Raw genomic sequence first — 17,603 nt, forward strand, 5'->3', positions numbered from 1 at the left:
GGCTCAGAGTGGCTGAGTCACATCCCCTGCCTTTATTCACACTGAGGACTGAAAGCACCGAGAGGCCCTTGTACCGCAGCCGCCAGTCTGAGCTGTGGGAAAGGCTGCGTGGGAAGTCAGGCGATGGCAGAAGGAACCCCCTGGAGGAGGTGGAGTGGTGGGCGTGCTTGCCAGCTGGGGTCCCTGAGCTGTGACGGTCAGACCCATCCAGCAGACCTAGTAGTGTCCAGACCCCAAACAGTATGTTGGCTGCAGGGAGGGCACCTGCAAGCTCCCCTGTCTGCCTCCCCTCTGCTGTTCTCCATGCCCACCACCTTCCTCCAAGCACCGGACCTTCTCCAGCTGGGTGCAGTACTATGGCAATGCTGGTACTTACAGACGCATGCGCTGCTCCGTCCTGTCTCCTGGAGATTACACCCAGGTCACCTTGACTGCAGTTTGGGGGTCTTATAGTTTTTGTGGCTGGTTGGCTTCCAGACTAGAATCCAGTTCATCAGATGCAAGTTTTGCTAGTTTATTTCCAAAGGCAGCAGGGGAAGAGGCTCATGGGTACCTCTGTGTGTGTGTGTGTGTGTGTGTGTGTGTGTGTGTGCGCGCGCACTCGTGCTCCCACACTGACCACAGTAACACCAAGATCTACTCATAGTCAGCACTTTCACCTGCCTGGGACCGTGCTGAGCACATCACAGACAGCAGCTCATAGAACTCTCCCACAACCTGTGAGGTGGATGCTTTATTATCCCCATTCTACAGAAGAGAAAACTGAGGTGAGGGTTACACAGGTGAGGAAAGTAATCTCATCAGAGGCTCTTCAAATTCAGTCCCCATTCCAAAGTTCCTTCTTCTCCCTCTCAGCTCACACTGTTGCCAGTAGACACACTTGAAATTGGGGAATCATACTGTTATTTAACAAACACGGTTTCATCCACAGAAGTTTTCAGAAGTCGGCGTCCTATAGAGAAAAATGGCCAGGCAGTGCTTGGGGCAGGGCGGCGGGGGCGGCCCGTTTTGCCTTTTGATCCATTTGTGGGACAGTGCCACAAGGTGGCTTTAGGGGAAGCTGGGGGCTTGTTTTATAGCACAGTTTTCTCTAAAAGAAAGATAAAAAGCCACAGAAACAGGAACGTACTCGTTTTGCACAGAGGCGGAGAAAGCAATGACATTTTCCCGAGGGTCCAGAACTGGAGGCGTCCATCAGCACCCTCTGTACTGAAGCTGGCAGACCTTCAAAAGCCAGGTGGCAGCCGACTTCCCGGCCCGTCCAGATCCCGCAAACCAGGCAGCCGTGGCAAAGGGAGCCAGTGCCGCGGTGACGAGCAAGGGCTCTGGAGAGCAAAGCCTGCGTCCCTGATTGTGCGGCTTTGGCTGAGGTTTCTAAAATCTTCTGGGCCTCGGTTACCTCCCCTCTGAAATGGGGATAAGGGTCCTGGCTACTCTGTGGGGTCGTGAAGCAGTAGTGTTGATGCATCTGTGTGTATGTGTGCTGCTCAGAACAGCCCTTGGCGATTGGGAAGCTCCTCAATGCTGATGATGCTGGGCCAGGAATATGTTCGCCTTTTGTGCAGTCCTGGCTTGCCCCTGGCTTGCTCCTGGCTTGCTCCTGGTCAGCTGAACCAGAGGCTGATGCAACAGCAGGCATGCCTTGGAAGCTGGAGATCGTGCATCGCTCTGGAGAGAGTGAAAGACTTCTTCTCCCTGGAAACAGTTGCTTACTTTCAAAGGGCAATAAAAAAGCCAAGGGACCCTCCCCTCTTCTACCCAGAGAAGATGCGTTTCCACCAGAGAATAAAGGTTTCTGTCTGTCTCTCCCCAGAGGGGAGGTGGGGCACCCTGTGAAGCTGAGAGTCTCATTAATTTCAGGGTTCCTCTCCTAAGGTCCTACATTGCCCATGCAGTGACATCTGGCCTGCATGTTGTCACCCCACAATGAGCAGGAGCAGGGAGCAGTGGTGCTATGAGGATGCTCTGTGAACAGCACATGGTCTGTTCTCTGATCCAGAAACCTTGTGTTTCCATAGCTGGCAGAACTGAACAGATTATGATTCCCTCTCCTCGGGGTGGGGGCATCTGTTACCCAGAACCAACACTCAAAGGCTTCCGAGAGGAAGGTCCTCTGATCTCTTCCCCTGCCTGGGATTGTAGATACAGGCTCCTTTTCTCCTGTAAGAAACATAATATTACTGGCTTTGCTGGTGGACAGAACCTAGACCCGCTTGAGTCAGAGTGAGCACCCAGTAGATAGCCGTGCATGCATGAATGAAAGCAGAGGTCCTGCTGAAGCAGATGGAAGTTGTTTTAAAAGAGCAGCGTCATGACCTTGGAGCTAAACCAAGCTGCAAGGCCCTCGGGAGTCAGGACCTTGGTTGTCTGGCTCATGGCCGCGTCCCACGCTTATGAAACGGTGCCTGGCATTTGGTAGCCAGTCCACAAAGTTACTGAGTAAATGAGTTAATGAAGTGTCCCTCTGCCTCCAGGCATGTCCATCCTTGCCTATTCTCCTCCTCCTGGGTCTTCAGAGGCGCCCGAGGTGATGTTGACCTGCTGGCATAAATGGGAGTCTTCTTGGGCTGAGGCGCTGTCCCTGCCGTCTTCCATTTCAGCGTGCACCTGTGACCCTGTCCTGCCGAGCAAGCTCTCCCAGCCCTGTACCCTGGGGGCTTCCAGCCCCGACAGAAAGATGGCCAGGTGTCAAGGGACTGGATGGAGCTTGAAGGGAAGAGCAGAGTGAGCTCCCCACTTACAGTGCCTGCTTCCCGTTCTCCAGAATTCAGGGCCACCATGCAGCCTGACTCCAGGGGCGTGTTGACGAGCCCACAGGAATGGGAAGGGGTTCCCCGGAGTTGTGTAGCGTGGCGCCCTGATAGGCTGTGGATAGCTGTCTGGTTCCTTGGGCCATCTGAGCTCTCACAGCCCCCCAAATAGGAGGCTTTCCCCAGAGGTTCCAGGCAGCCACTTACCTGGGAGCTGAGGGGTTTAAGTGTCCTCTCCCTCCCGCAGCACCAGGCACTTGAGATAGAAGATGAAGCAGCAAGGGAACAGCTTTGAGAAGCTCACAATCTCAGGGAAATATAGACAGAAGAAGAAAAGGGAAAAACCGAGGGGAGAAGGGAGGGAAGGAGGAAGAGAAGGGAAAGAAGAGATGCCCTCCTCCCAGTGCATTATAGAACCCAGAAGAAAACCATATTGCCGAGTGCCCTGGGATCACAGAGAGAGGCTTGCGGAGCTGGAGAAAGGGACTCAAAGAAGCTACACCCTTCACTGGTCCATTTCAGCACATTTCCTGAGCACCCAACGTGTACTAGGCAGTTCTCTGGGAAGACAAAAACTGGGAGGGCCAGTCCTGCCCCTGCTGGAGCTCGTAGACCAGAGGCATTAGTGCGTATAAATAACCTGCATGGGAGGCCACGTATCACGGGGGCTGGTGTGCTGCAGTTGCTAACCACTCTGAACTTCGGTCTCCTCATCTGGAAGCTGGAGACACCCGTGTTTCCTCATAGAATCATCATGAGGATTAAATAACATGATACCTATAAGTGCTTGTCCATCATTCAATCTGTTGCTGCTCTAACAGACAAGTATAAAAGGTCTAGGGAAAATAAGGGTGGGGGAGACTAAATCAGAGATGGGGGAGAAGCATCACTGAAGAGTTCCCCCAGCTCTAAATCTCACATGAGAGGGAATCTTAATTCCTGAGCAGTCAGAAATGGGTGCACTTTCTGTATTTTCCTTTCCATTTTGCAGACCCTGCTGATGGAAGCAGGTTAATAGTTGAACACCACGGACGCATCCTTACTCTGGGGAAGGCTGGGGGGGAGGCACATTAGAGTGATCTGCTTAAGAACAGCAGTCTCCTTATGTCCCCAGGCTGGAAATTTCCACCACTTATTTGAGTCTGTTCTGTTTTCCACCTGAACTCATCTGGTGGGAGGGACTCTGATGCAAAACCCACAGCCAGGGAATAATGCACCCTGACAGCTCTATCTGTAAGGCTGAAACCCGGAGAAGCCGAGCAGAGATAACGCAGAATCCCATAAGGCAAGAACACGCCAAGCCTTTATTGCTCTGGAGGTTTCATTTAGCTGATAGGCAGTGCCGGGCCCTGGTGCTTCCTGTCGCACAAGCTCCAGTTCTTACTTAGCATTTTGACTCAGTGCTGGGCCAAAATAACATACGGGGGTCAAAGAGCTGGACCAGGAAATGTCCTTCCTGGGAAAACCAGCTTGGAAGAGTGGCTCAGAGCAGCTGGACCCTGCAGGGAAAGCCCGTGGATGGTCCTGTTCTGGGTGGGAGTCCCACCTGCAGGTGCTTCCCAGTTTGGTCCACGTGGCTCGGAGCCACGGGCACCCAGTACACCCCAGGTGACTAGAGCAGGCCACCTGACTATCCCTGAAAGACCCTCAGTAATTGATGTCTGAGGGTGACCACCTGAAAACAGGACCTTCTGGGCCAGGGCTCCAGGATTTTAATTGAACTGCCAGGGTGTAGAATGCAGTCCTGGAGTGATAGCCCAGGGGGAAATAAATGTCATTTTCTAAGGTGGCTGCAAAGTTCAGTTTTCCTTTCCAAGGCTTTTATTCAACCTAAGGGCCAGGTTCAGGCAGAGGCATCGACTGTGGGCCTTAGCCTTGGCTTGGTCCTAATGCACATGTGTGTCGCCATCAAGATTTAAATATTTCTTAATGATCAGAGAGCAAAAACAATGAGGAAGTCCGAGAATCTCCTCTCACTCTGGTATGAATTTCTCTGAGCATTTTTGTAAGGAGTAATGGCTTCCTATTATAATCAGAAATTAACAATATGAAGACAGAAAAAGGACCTACGTTTGAGGGAAAGATCTGAGCATGAGTGTTTGATGCATACTGCTATTTGACTGACCATTATTTGTTGTCAATGATCTTGAGAAGATACGAACAAGGCCAGCATCTACGTGGCACTTCTTGTGAGCCCAGTGCCTCCTGTGGAGAGACAGGGTCATTTATGCAACAGCTGCCATGTTGTGTGTAAAGGTAGAATCCTCCCATTTTACCCATGTGGAACAGAGGCTGAGAGAATGTCAGTAGCCAGACCTTGTGCTTGAATCCATGCTGTCAGTATATCAAAGAGTTGATTGGGACTGGGTCCCTGTGATAAAATGCAAAACATGTGGGATACAAACAAACAGGATTTCAAGTGGTTGCACCTCCCCAAGGTCTCCCTGCCCTCCCTATATTTTTGTGTGGCCCATCTGGAGTGAGGAGCACAGTTTGAGCGTCCTTTGTGAGATCCTTGAGGGTCACCACCAGTTCTTACTGACCTGTCGATAATCCTAGAGCAGCAAGGAATGCCAACCCCCAAGGCCCTCGGGGGCCTAGCAGATGATGGAGAGCGGTGACGTTGCTGGGGAGTAACAAGTAGAAAGAGAGAGCTCCATGCAAAGGAAGAAGTTTCCACTCAGCATCAACTAGGTGCAGGCCCAAGGTGGCCAAATGGTTTTGCTCCAGGCCCAGGGTGGCCAAATGGTTTTGCTATTCCAAGAGAAGCCAAAGATTTGGGATCTGTGCCAATTTTTCAATCATTGGCAACTCATTCAAAATTTCACAAAGTACCACCAGGTAGGGCTGACTTGGGCCCATGTGCAGCAGCCTCTTCCCTAGAGCCTTGCAGAGTTCTTCACAAAGACCTGACTTTCCATCAGAGCGCTGGGGTTAATGGATGACTTGGTGGCTTGACAAAGAGCCCACGTGAGGGCCATGCCCTTTGGACATGCCTTTGCTGCCCAGCAGTCCTGGAATGAGCCAGCTGCGTCATCACCAGCAACAGGGAGCAAGTAACTTTGCGTCTGACCCTGGTACGTGAGTCCGACCACGGCTCGCTAGTGGCAGCTGGGTTCTGCTTGGGCTGGGGTCCCCAGCATCACCCCCATCTGTACTGCTGAACCAGGTTCTTGACTTCAGGAGGTTTGGAAAGCCCTCTGAGCCTGGGAACTGTACCTTGGTCAGATTTTTACCCTTCCAGGTCCCCGGCATATGTCTTGCCAATGGGAGTCTCATAGTATTTATTTAGTATTTTGGTGAATGAATGAAGTCATACTAGCCCTTCATGTGTTCCTTCATTCAGCAAATGTGAACTGACCGTGTGCTGTGTGCTGGCAGTGGAGTTCCAGCCGTAGATTTCTGCTGCATTACAGACCTGCTCACTGCTAGCCGTGTGGTGGGATGGGTGCGTGTTGAGAAGTGACTCCAGGTGGGTCAGGTTTGGGAGGGGGGTATTGCATCATGGGTGTGGGGTGTGCATAACTCAGTGGGGTGGTCAGAGAAGGTCCCTCTGAGGAGGTGGTGTGTAAACTGAAGCTAGAGGATGAGCAGGGATACAGTCGAGTCAACTGTGGGAGTGGGAGATGAAGGGAGTGGGATGTGCAGAGGTCCTGGTGCAGAGGGAGCCAGAAATACAGAGAAAACAGCTCTTTGGTCCTCAGTCTCCATATCTGTAAAATGGGTCACACCCACTTGCCCACACTGGCAGATGTGAGGGTCCAACAAGCCAATACACTCATCAAGGCCTGTCTACTCTAAGGCACCCTGAGCCTCTTAGGTGCTCCGGGGTCATCACAGCAAGGAAACCATGGGAATGCCTTGGATGGGCAGAGGTGGAGAAATGGCTGGGCCGGGTCAGGCAGTGGGCCAGAGGAATCCATATCAGAGTGACTGCAGGTCCTTGGACCTCCACTTGCCTTTATAAAGATGTTTCCCCTGATACATTTAACAAGGATGACTCTAGATTAAAAGCAAACAAATAAGACCCTTCTTGGGTGCTCTGTGGAGGAGCAAGCTTGCGATAAATATTTGTTGGCTGAGTGATGACAAGGGCACGCAGAGTGCTTGATCCACCAGAGCATTTATCTCTCTGCAGAGACACAGGTGGCTGGTGGTTCAGACCATGCCCGAGGACCTGGGAAACCTTTGCCACATTTTCAGTGAAGACTAGAGTAGGCTTGAGAGCCCTTCCTGGAGGATCAGATATTTCTAGCCATGGAGTGATCTTAAGAGCATCTAGGCCCACAGTGTTCACCACAGAGCCGCTCTCTGCCAAGAAAGACAGATCTGTACCCAGCCCCCCATTTCCCTTGGGGGCTGAGCACGTCCACCTTCTGCTCTCCTGGGGCTTCAGTGCTTGGGGACTTGGGAGGCCTGGGCAGCCCCTGCGCAGCTGTCTGCCTGCCGTGTTTCCCGTCATCCTAGAGAATGCAACCTCCTCACGGTCTGGGACTCTGTGAAATGCACCTCTGAGGGTCTGGTGCGTGGTCTGGATCCTGAACAAGTGGCAGATCTGGTTAGAGAGAGGAGGTGGCTGCTTCCCAAATGCAGGAGAACCTCGGAGAGATGAGAGGCGCCTGCCCTGCTCCTCCTGCTGTATCAGGGGCTGGCCTTCTCCTCAGGACACAGATGTCCCCGTGCTCCTGAGCGGCCACCAGCTGCACAGCTCCCACCTCACCGACCTGAGCTGCTATTGCTCGAGCTCTCAGCCAAGACCTCTCCCCAGGGAGAGCTAAGACTTCCAACACAAACACTCCTCAGGGAGAAAGATACCCACTCCAGCTCCCCAAGCCTCAGTTTCCTAATCCGAAAATGTAAAACTGCCGTTGATGTTGCAGGGTCCTGGAGAGACAGAGTGAGGTCAGGTGCCATCCGCCACCAGCTGTCTTCCTTCCTCTCCTTGAGTCACCTGGAGTCACAGCAGTGGCCGGGGCTTCTGCGCAGCTGGTTTCCCATTAGCATGATTTAGCCTCACAGAGCTGCTGAGGGAGGGGGAAAAGAGAAGAGCTGTCGCCACCTGTGAGAAAGCAGTTCTCAGCTCCAGACGCCCTCTGAGCCTCACTTCTCCTCTCTGTAGAAATGGGACCCTAACGCCGGCCCTCAGGCTCATTGGCTGACATAGAGGCTGTGTGTATAAAGCCCTTGCCTGGTGCCCTGCCTGTATGGAAGCTCAGCAAGTGGTTCTGAATTGTATCCTACCCCTGGCGCTTTCTCACACCGCACTCATCCTCAGAATGCGTAGTTTTGCCATTTCTTGGATCTTGAACCTTCCTTGGATTCTTGATCTTACCTGTGGCTGCCACATACTCTTCTGGAAGGTTGTCTGGTGCCTCGCATCCTCCCCACCTCCCTTCACGTTATTACAGTATTTACTGAGAGCCCATCACATACTGGGCACTCGGTTTGGCAGCCCTGATGATCAAAAGCAGATACACACCTGCTTTCATGGAGCCTCTAGTCCTGCAGGAGGCAGACCCTGGAAAGAGCCGCTGTGTGCCACCACACTTACAGGCACAGTGGGGCACCTAGGAGGCTTAAGAATGACTTAGAGTAGGTGAGCTTGATGTGTGTATCAGCTTGCTGGACCTTCAACAAACATGGTTTTGTTTATGAGCACATAAGCCATAATGGGGGCCGTCCCACACCTTGGCCTAAGCAGCTCCTTCCGGGCACTGCTGCTGTCACATGACCCTCTTCTATCTTCAGAGCACATTTCCAGAGTATTGCTCACCTCCAAAGTGAGCAGGCAGATGTGGAGACTGAGGACCGAAGAGCTGTTCTCTTCTACCATGTTCTTTCCCCCAGAGTCGGTCCTTTATAATGTACATCCTTGTTTCCAGAACAGTACGTAACAGCCAACCAATCCCTCCCAGGTGGGCATGCACTAAGGGTTTTATGGGCATGCCCTCGTGTCCATCTCATGGTGGCCCTCTGAGGAAATGAATGCTGTTCTCCTCAGGGCAGATGAAGACACTGAGGAAGGTTAATTAGCACGTCCTCAGTCACCCGCCTAAGGAGTGTTGGGCCCACAATGACAATCCAGGTCCACCTGGCCCTGGTGTCCACACTGCATGATGTGGATAAGAAGGTAGAATGTGAGAACCTGTGCTCACGGCCCAGAGCGCAGATGGACACCGAATGGCCGGAGAAGGTGGCCGAGAGGAAGATGAGACATAAGCCTTATGCCCCAGTGTTCTCAGCACTTGCTAGGGCGGCGGGTGCTTGGCCTGTAGTCTCCATCATTACAGGGGAGAAACAATCACATATGAATTCATTATGCCCATAAGATACAAATCAGCCAAATACTGTAAAGCAGCTCAAACACCTTGAGACCAAGACCACAGAGAAAATTCTCCTGGAGGGAGGGTCCTTCTAAGCCCGCCACTGGCTGTGTCTTTACACATGGAGCCTTCATTGGCCCTGTCTCCACAGCTGAGGCCACCCACATACTTTTCCCCCCAGAGCCGCCCAGTGAGCGTCATCTGTGGGGTCAGCACAGCCCTCTGCCCGCCGTCTTCTCAGCGCTCAGGAGTGGAGTGAAGGAACGATAATGCTGGTGGGCATCTCATACTCTCTGTAAATGGCACAGACCCATGTGTCCAATGACTGTGCATGGCCCAGACCCCCGTCCTCTGCACCTGCTGTCGTTGTACCAGCTCAGCCCACCCCCGTGCTCTGCGTTAGGGTGGAGACCAGGTCACCTTCGGATACCTTTCCCTCTTAGGTAGTCTTACCTCCTGACTGCCGTCCAGTATATCCAGTGGCTTACCATTCACTGTGTGTCCACGACATGGCAGGCGTTCTGCTAAGCACGTCACATCTGTTTTCTTTATTCCTTTGATTTGATGAAGAAATTGAGCCTCTGAGTGGGTGCCCCAGGTTATACAGCTATTAAGGTGTGTCAGGATTTGAACCCAGGTCTAGTTGACCCAGACTCCTTGGGTATAAACACCCGGAGCCCGGACCTCCGATGGTTCTTGTTGCAGCGGGAGTGAGGTCCTTCTCGAGTCCGTGGCCCATGCTGCCCACGTGATCTGGCCGCTCCCTGCCCCTTGCCCTCATCACACCTCCTTTCCTTCTAGTTCCTTCTCTCCTTTACGGCCTTCTCTCTGGGGCCTCTCTTCCCAGCCTTTCCCATCCCCCTGCCTCCTCTTCCATCATTCAGGTCTGAGTTCAAACACGCCCCAGAGGGCCCATCCCTGCCCAAGCAGCCCCTTCTGGGCTCCGCTGTCACATGACCCTCTTCCAGCCTCAGAGCATGTTTCCAGAGCAGCAGTGATCCTCTCTGCCGGTTTGCACCGCTCTCTTCCTTCTGCCCACCCCACAGAATGGGGACGCCTTAAGGGCAGGAGGTCTGTGCTGTATCCTGCTGCGCCAGCCTCTCCGGGACAGTGCCCAGTGGGTACTTGTGAGCACGTCTAATGTCCCTCTTGGGTCTGCAGCTGCGCTCCGCTCCTGGGTTTGCTCAGAAACCTGTGGTGAAGCTCCTTGTGAATGACTGTTTAATTCCACTCAGCTACAAGCTGCTCCCTCAACTTCCAGGCCATCTTGAACCCAGAGGAACTTGAGTAGAGAAAGCCTCTTAGATGTGCTACTGGAGGCAGAAGCTCAGTACTAAAGCCACCTGTCCCTTATTGTCACGACCTCTCATTCCCAGAAGGTCGTCAGACTACCCGTAAGGCGCACACACGTTGTAGGTCTTGGTTATCCCATGTTTCGGTTCTCTTTTGCTGCATAACAAATACCCCCAGAACTTAATGACTTAAAACAACAACTTTTATGTGCTCAAAGTTCTGTGGGTCAGGGATTGAGGCAAGGGTGGGTTAGGCAGTTCTGCTCCACAGGGTCGGCAGGGGTTTCTCAGGAGATGCACTCAGATGGCACCTGGACTGAAATGCCCAAGGCGGCTTCGCTCAAGTACCTGGCACCTGGGCGGGGGCACCTGGGATCCCGAGACCCCTTTCTTTCTCTCGCCATGTGCCTCTGGCCATGTGACCGGCTTGGGCTCCATTATCGTGGTGGTGAACCCCAAGGACGAGTTTTCTAGTGGCAAAAGTGGAGGCTGCAGAGCTTTTAAGATCCAAACTCACGAGTTACCCAGTGTCATTTCCCTTGAATTCCATTGGCCAAAAAATGACAAGTGCCACTCACATCCAAGGTCAAGGGACATAGTCTCGACCTCTTACTAGGGCCACATTCAACAGGACCTAGGGGATGGGAAATAATACTGTGGTCATCTTTGGAAACACAACCCCCCACGTCCGATTTCCCAGTTAGCCTCTTTCAGACCACGGACCATATCACTCCGCTGTGCGCACTGCTGCTGGGAGCCCTCTGGGGCTTTCCTGGGGCCTTCGGGCCCGCAGCCCGGGGCACTGGAGGGTAGAACCAGGAGCTGTCAAGGGACACGGCCAGAGCTTCCCGCTGCTCTCTTGGATGACACAGAGGGTTGGCCCTTGCTGCGGGAAGCTCATGAATATATTTACCTCTGAATTTAAAAACCGTTATGGATTGGCATTGGCTCCTGACCTCACAGACGTATTGAGCAAACAAGATGTAGGTCTGCGGGGCAATTGCTTTCTTTTTGATTTCCTAGGCTGATTACTATTGATTATCTACTGTGCACTTTGTTAATTTCTTTTTGACAGGCTCTCTTCTCTGAACAGTTCCCAGGAAGGGTTTAGTTTTGTTGTTTTTTCCTGGGATTAAGGCACTCTGTATTTTAAACACCGCTATCATTGAAGAGCGAATGAATTCATTTCCTTTTTTTGGCAGCCGATTTACCCGTGACCTCTCCCAAAGTGAAGTGACAGACAGATGTCATGCAAGGAAGTGTGCTCATCTTTACGATATCGCAGTGCTAGTGATAACGCATGAGGGATCTCTCCTTTGCTGATGCTAATTGCAGTGTACGTGGGGTTAATGATGATTCTGTAATAACAGGTAACATTTAGTTTGTGTCACACACACTGCTAAGTGCCTGACAAGCTTTATCTCATTAATTCCTCCCAACAGACCCACAAGGTGAGCCCTGATATTACCCCCAAGCATTGTTGATGTCCAAAGGCGGAGGTTTAGAATGTGGAAAGGCTTTGGGGCATCAGAGCCAAACATGTTTTCTTGAGCCACACATGTTTCCTCTTTAGGGATTTTGGACTTGAAATTGCCTGTGCCTCGAAGCCTGGACCTGACCTTTGCTCTTTGCACGATCCCTCTGTCTCATCTTCCAAGTCTCTGCTCAGATGTCACATCTTCAGAGAGGCCTTCCTGGCCAGCCTGTCCTCCCAGCCTCCCATCTCTCTCAACACCGTTTTATCTTATTCCTAGCATGTATCTCTAACCAACAGACCCCACTTCTTCCCCTCCCCTCCCCAGATACCATTTCTGTTTGGGGGTTTATAGGGTCTCTCCTCTGTTCTGGAGTACACGGAGGAGCTAGTTGGTGAGTGTCTTTATTCCTTCATTAGCTTAAAAACTCTATTGAGCACACAGATGACTCGGTATCCTCCCACTCACTCGCTGCCTGCCTGCATGACCTTCCAAGTTCCTGGACTTGTCAGAGCCTCAGCTTCTCATCTGTCCTATGGGGATAGTAATTAGAACCTGCCCCATAGTGTTGGTGTGAGAATTAAGCAAGATACTCTAAATAATCTTCTTAGCTCTTTCATGGCACTTAGCAGTTAAAAGAAAGCACCCTTCTAGATGCTAAGGCAATACGAGCCATATGAAATTTTAAAAAAAACAGGATTTAGTACAGCACCTAGCACACTGTGAGTCCTCACAGATGATTGTTGTACAAGGTTTTCCTTCTGACATTTTAGGGACAATGACAAATGATCACGAGCCAGGAGTGAATTGAGTCCTGAGCTCCACTATTGACTGAGGTAGAAACCGATAAAACTTTGAAGTTCAAAAGTATTTTTTATCTTGACTTAAAAATGGAGAAGAGAAGCTCAGAGAATCTGGTGTTTTTGCAAAAGCAGAATATCTCCTTCGTGCCTGCAGCAGGAGTTGTAAGAGCCCAGAGGATGCTGGGTGCCAGGGGAGGGGGGATTGGGGACAGGGGGGGGGAGGCGGGGAAGCTGAAAGAGGCTGAGAGTAAATAACGTGCAAGAAAAGCATAAAACCTGTTTCAAGTGCTAAGAAATCATTAACCCCCATTTTTAAAGCTTCTTTTTGACTACCAGATTTTAAAATGAATTATCACATTTTCTAAGCACAGGGTCGACTTTTGAAGAGAATATTTACAACTATAAATATTTGCTCCTAAGCAGCCTTTATAAGGGTCAGATCTGAATGCAAGTTGAGCAGCTATAATCTGGCCTGATTTATAGTAGTATATGAACGTGCTGAAAACAAGAGGTGGACTTCTCCATCTTCAGACAAATTCGAGATAGGATGTTAACGATGAGGCTATCAGCTCCCCCAGTAAGCATCTGCACCTTTGAAACCCATCAAGAGCACAAGGGACAATCTTTTTCAGCCTCAGTTTCCTCATCTGTAGAATAGGAATAAAACAGCCCCCACTCCACAGTGTGTTCTGAGAATGAATAAGAAAACAATGCATGAAAAACAGCACATTCCTAGCACATAAATGTGGTCAATAAATGTAAGCTGTTGTTAATCTTTAAATTAATATGAACTCAATCCCCAGCAATGAAAGATTTCAATAACTGTTGAGTCACCCGTGGGCTGAGATCCCAGAGCCATGCTGTGTGCCTTCCCATCATGGCTCCACCACTTCTAGTTCTGTGTGTGGGGAAGCACCTTAGTCTCCCTGGGCCTCTGTGTCCTCATCTATAAAATGGGTGTAAGAATGGAGCCTGCCACATACACCTGTTGTAAAGTGTTGTCTGGCACATATAAAGAATGGTTCCTGTGTGTATGTTATTAGCATCAAAATTATTGTTAGTCAGAACCAGCAGTTGCTTATAAGGCAAAGAACAAGACTTCCAACTTCTTTAGGCAGGCATGTTTACCTGTAAGTGAGCAGCTGCCTATTTGTGGTTCTTAGCGCCTCAATTGAGATGCGCCTCCCCTGCAAATTTGGACCACACTAAAGGTGTGTTCCCTCGTTTAGTAATTGAAGAGGCTTATAAAAGCAATAATAAGTATACCTAGGTTTCTATGGAAACAATTATCTAATGAAGTTTTTCCTTTCATCAGAGGAATCCAAATTTAGGAGCTCTTAATGTGTTTCCTGATGAAGGCCATTTGTGGTTTCCCTGAGTTGCTGGAGAAATCCCGGAGTGGAGGCATTCCCCCAGCCTTGTGGCAAATGCTTTCTTTACAGATTATAGCAGAAGGCCTGTAGCACCTTCAGAAGGGCTAATTTTTCCTGACAGCCCCACTAAACTCTGTGTGAAGCTAACCCACTTCGCTCTGGCAGTCCCAGCAAGAGGCCAGACGGAGGACCCAGGCCTCATCTCCCTTGATGTAGCTTCTCAGACTCAGGAGAGGAGCCCACTGGAGCCAGCATGAGAAAGAGAAAAGCATTGCCCTTAGAGTGCCCGGCCTTGAAATGCTCAGCGTAGCCCCAGCTTAGATGTGCTGTAACATGACAGAATGTGATGGGGCTGACATTTGGAGTTTGCTACTTAACTTAGTCCCTGCAAAATGCCATTTCCAGCATCTCGTACCTGTCTGGGGAGAGATCAGAACATTTAGTCTTAATCTTGAAGGTCATGCAGGAATTCATCCTAATAATGGAGCCCAAAGCCAGGCAGAGAGGCCAGGAAAATCTCACTGACAGGGGCTCCTTTTTCAGACTGAGCAACTGCAGAGAGGAAGAGGCTGTGTGCAGAGAACTCACAGCGACCAGCTGGCCTTTGCAAAGGGACCCCGAGAAGCCGGTGTGATAAGGCCTCTTTTTGCTTCAGAACAGCTCTTCTGCAAAACCAGGACTCTAGGCATGGATGGGATGTCTGCATTCATGCATTTACTGAACAAAAATGTATCTGTGTGCCAGGCCCTGAGCTAGACCCTAGAGAGAAGACATGGAAAGGTGAGGTTCTTTTGTCTTTGAGGTGAAAATCACTAAACCAGGGAAACAGCGTAAGTGCTAAGTGCTCTCACTACAGTTAAATCTATGAGTATAAAGGGAAAAGCACTGAAGAGGTCAGGGAAGGCTTCATGTAGGAGTAGGCCTAAGCTGAGGCCTGGCTGAGGGGTAGACATGTTCTGGCAAGTAGGCCTGGGGAGGGGTTCCTGGCAGAGAGAAAGGCTAGGGTGCATGAGTGACCTGGCCTGGCGAGGAGAGTAACAGAGATGAAGGGGCCTGAGGCTGAATCTGGAGCCAGGGAGAGTTTGCTGTGTCCGGAGCACAAGGGCCAGCCTGGAGAGGTAGGGAGAGGTCTTGCCCAAAGGTGGGTCTTCACCTACGAGCAGCAGGGGCCCTTTAAGGAGGGTGTACCAGTCAGGGTTCAATTAGAGAAGCAGACCAGTAGGAGATACATGTTGAGAGATTGATCACCAGCCACTACATTTGTTACCAGGCAAGTCTGAAATCCACAAGGCAGGTCATGGGAAGGGCAGGCTGGAATTCCTGAGCACAGGGCAAAGCTGCCACAGCCGACTGTCTTCATCAGTGCAGCTTCTGCTCTGTTCTTAAAGCCTTTCGCCTGATCAGATCAGGCCGACCCGGATGATGCAGAATGATCTCCTTTACTTAACGTCGACTGATTTTAGGCTGGAAGCACATCTATTAAATAGCTTCACAGCAGCACCTCCATGAACATTTGGCTGCATAACTGGAGACTGTGGGCCAGCGACATTGACACACGACACTGGCCATCCCAGAGAGGCTCTGAGGAGGCGCACACTTTCTGTAGTACCTCCTCCTCTCTCTCTGGATTAAAGGTGAGGCACAGCGTACGGTACCCAGTCACCGGAGGGACCGCTCCTGCGCTAGAGAAGGCTGCAAATCAAAGAAGAGCGACTCTGGGACTGGCAGAGGACAAAATGCAGGTGCTCTGCTGAAGTGACATCACTAAGCCTGAGGACGGCCCCTCCAGGCCACCAGAAACACATAGTTCTAGAAGTCCAGTACATCTTGATTTCAAGCCCAGCTTGACAACTTACATTTACTTTTGACTCTGTAAAATTAGATAATACTTTACAGATATGTTGGGAGGTTAAGATGCAAACATTAATCAAGCATCTAGAAGGTGTGTAACAAGCAGCAGTGGTCATTAACTAAGGTTCATTTAATTAGTTACAGGACCAATGCAAACTTAATTAAGTAGAAAGGGAGTCTGTCTTGCCAATGGGTTTCAGCCCCGGGCAAGTTCACTATGGATTCAATGAAACCAAAGAATGACAGTAGAACATTTTTGGGGTGAAAGGGTTATACCCAACTTTATTCCCACAGTGGCGGGTGGATCACTAGAATCCCATCCACTCAGAGCGAGTCTGCATGCAGCAAGCCAGTCTCTGCCTCTGGGCCTCTCCACCCTCCGCAGCCGTCTCAGTCTCTGTCCTCGGCGCTGCCACCACTCCAGTCTCGTCTCGGCTCTCCTGCAGCCTTGCAGCCGTGCCACGGTGTCACGCAGGCAGAGCTCTTTATATAGAGTTAATAACGACATATTGCCCACACATGTGTAGTGAGCTAGCCAACCAAGGCCAGGTGAGAATCTTGACCACAGGAACCTTCAGTTTATCCACAGAGTCCACTGGAGGATGGTTGGTATGTCCCACAGACTCCAGGAAAAGTTGACAGCCAAGTCTCAGGAAAATCGGGAAGCAGGGCAGCCCTATGGGCCTCTGTAACCAGACTGTTGATGTTCCCTTGAGAATGCTGCCTTTGACCAAACTCAGCTTCCTGTTGGGAGCGTCTGCTGCTCCCTGTCCCCAGCGACCTTCCTGCTCTGACCCAGACCAACACCTTCTCATCTTTTCTCCATGTGCCCCACTGCAGACCTTACAGTCATCTCTCTCTCTGTATAGCCTAGGACAAATTATTTACCCTCTCTAAGCCTCAGTCTCCTCATCTCTGAAATGGACATGAAAATAATACCTACCTTATAGAAGTGTGGTGAAGATTAAATAATATACATTCAGCTCTTAGCTCTTAAAATTGTTACTGCTTTCATTGTTGTTGTTATTTAATTGTTATTATGGAGTAGTGGCAGGGTTTCTCAGTGCCTAGCATGGGCTTGGGAAAAATAATAATGGCACAGGGTACTGTGAAGAGGTGGGAGACCTAGGCTTTGGAGCCACCTATCTCTGGATTGAAACCTCACCCCTGCCGCGTAGTGTCTCTGTGTTTGCTTCCTCACTTGCAAATGTTAGTGATCTTACAGGATCCTTAAAGAGATCAAAAAACAGTCCTATGCATAGTGTGCCTAGCAAAATGCTTGGTATATAGTAGGTACTCAATAGAGGAATTATTATCATGATTATAGTTGTTGGTATTAAACCAGTTATCTAGTCAAATAAGGTCCTACATAGGATGACTCCCCAGCTCTATCTTACAACAGTCGAAAACCGATGTACTTTCTAAATCTGATGTCATTTCTATCTTGAGCACCGGCAGCCTGGCTGATAATTATTAACAATTCTGGCTCATATGCCTTCTCCCATTGGTAACGCTGTAGTTAATATTTTCTCAACTGGGCAATGCTGTCATTGGCTTCAAGGACATCTGTACCTAGTTTGGGGAGCAGCAGTGTGATTTTTGCACGTGGCATTGGAGCAATCCGTTCTTCACTGAGATGGGAGGTAATTTGGAGCACGTACTTCCTCAGTCACGCGTCCTCTGTGAGCACATAGCGCTGAAACCTCACACCGGGCCAAACTGGGCATGATGATTTG

General features: G+C 50.5%; 1 protein-coding gene across 5 annotated transcripts in view; it reads left to right on the forward strand.

Annotated features, from left to right (window-relative positions):
• Window positions 1–17,603, forward strand: part of KAZN (kazrin, periplakin interacting protein) — a 1,067,116-nt gene that overhangs the window by 790,019 nt on the left and 259,494 nt on the right. The gene's annotated exons all lie outside the window — the stretch shown is intronic.

This window comes from Manis pentadactyla, chromosome 4 (genome assembly GCF_030020395.1).
Source record: "Manis pentadactyla isolate mManPen7 chromosome 4, mManPen7.hap1, whole genome shotgun sequence".
NCBI lineage: Eukaryota > Metazoa > Chordata > Mammalia > Pholidota > Manidae > Manis > Manis pentadactyla.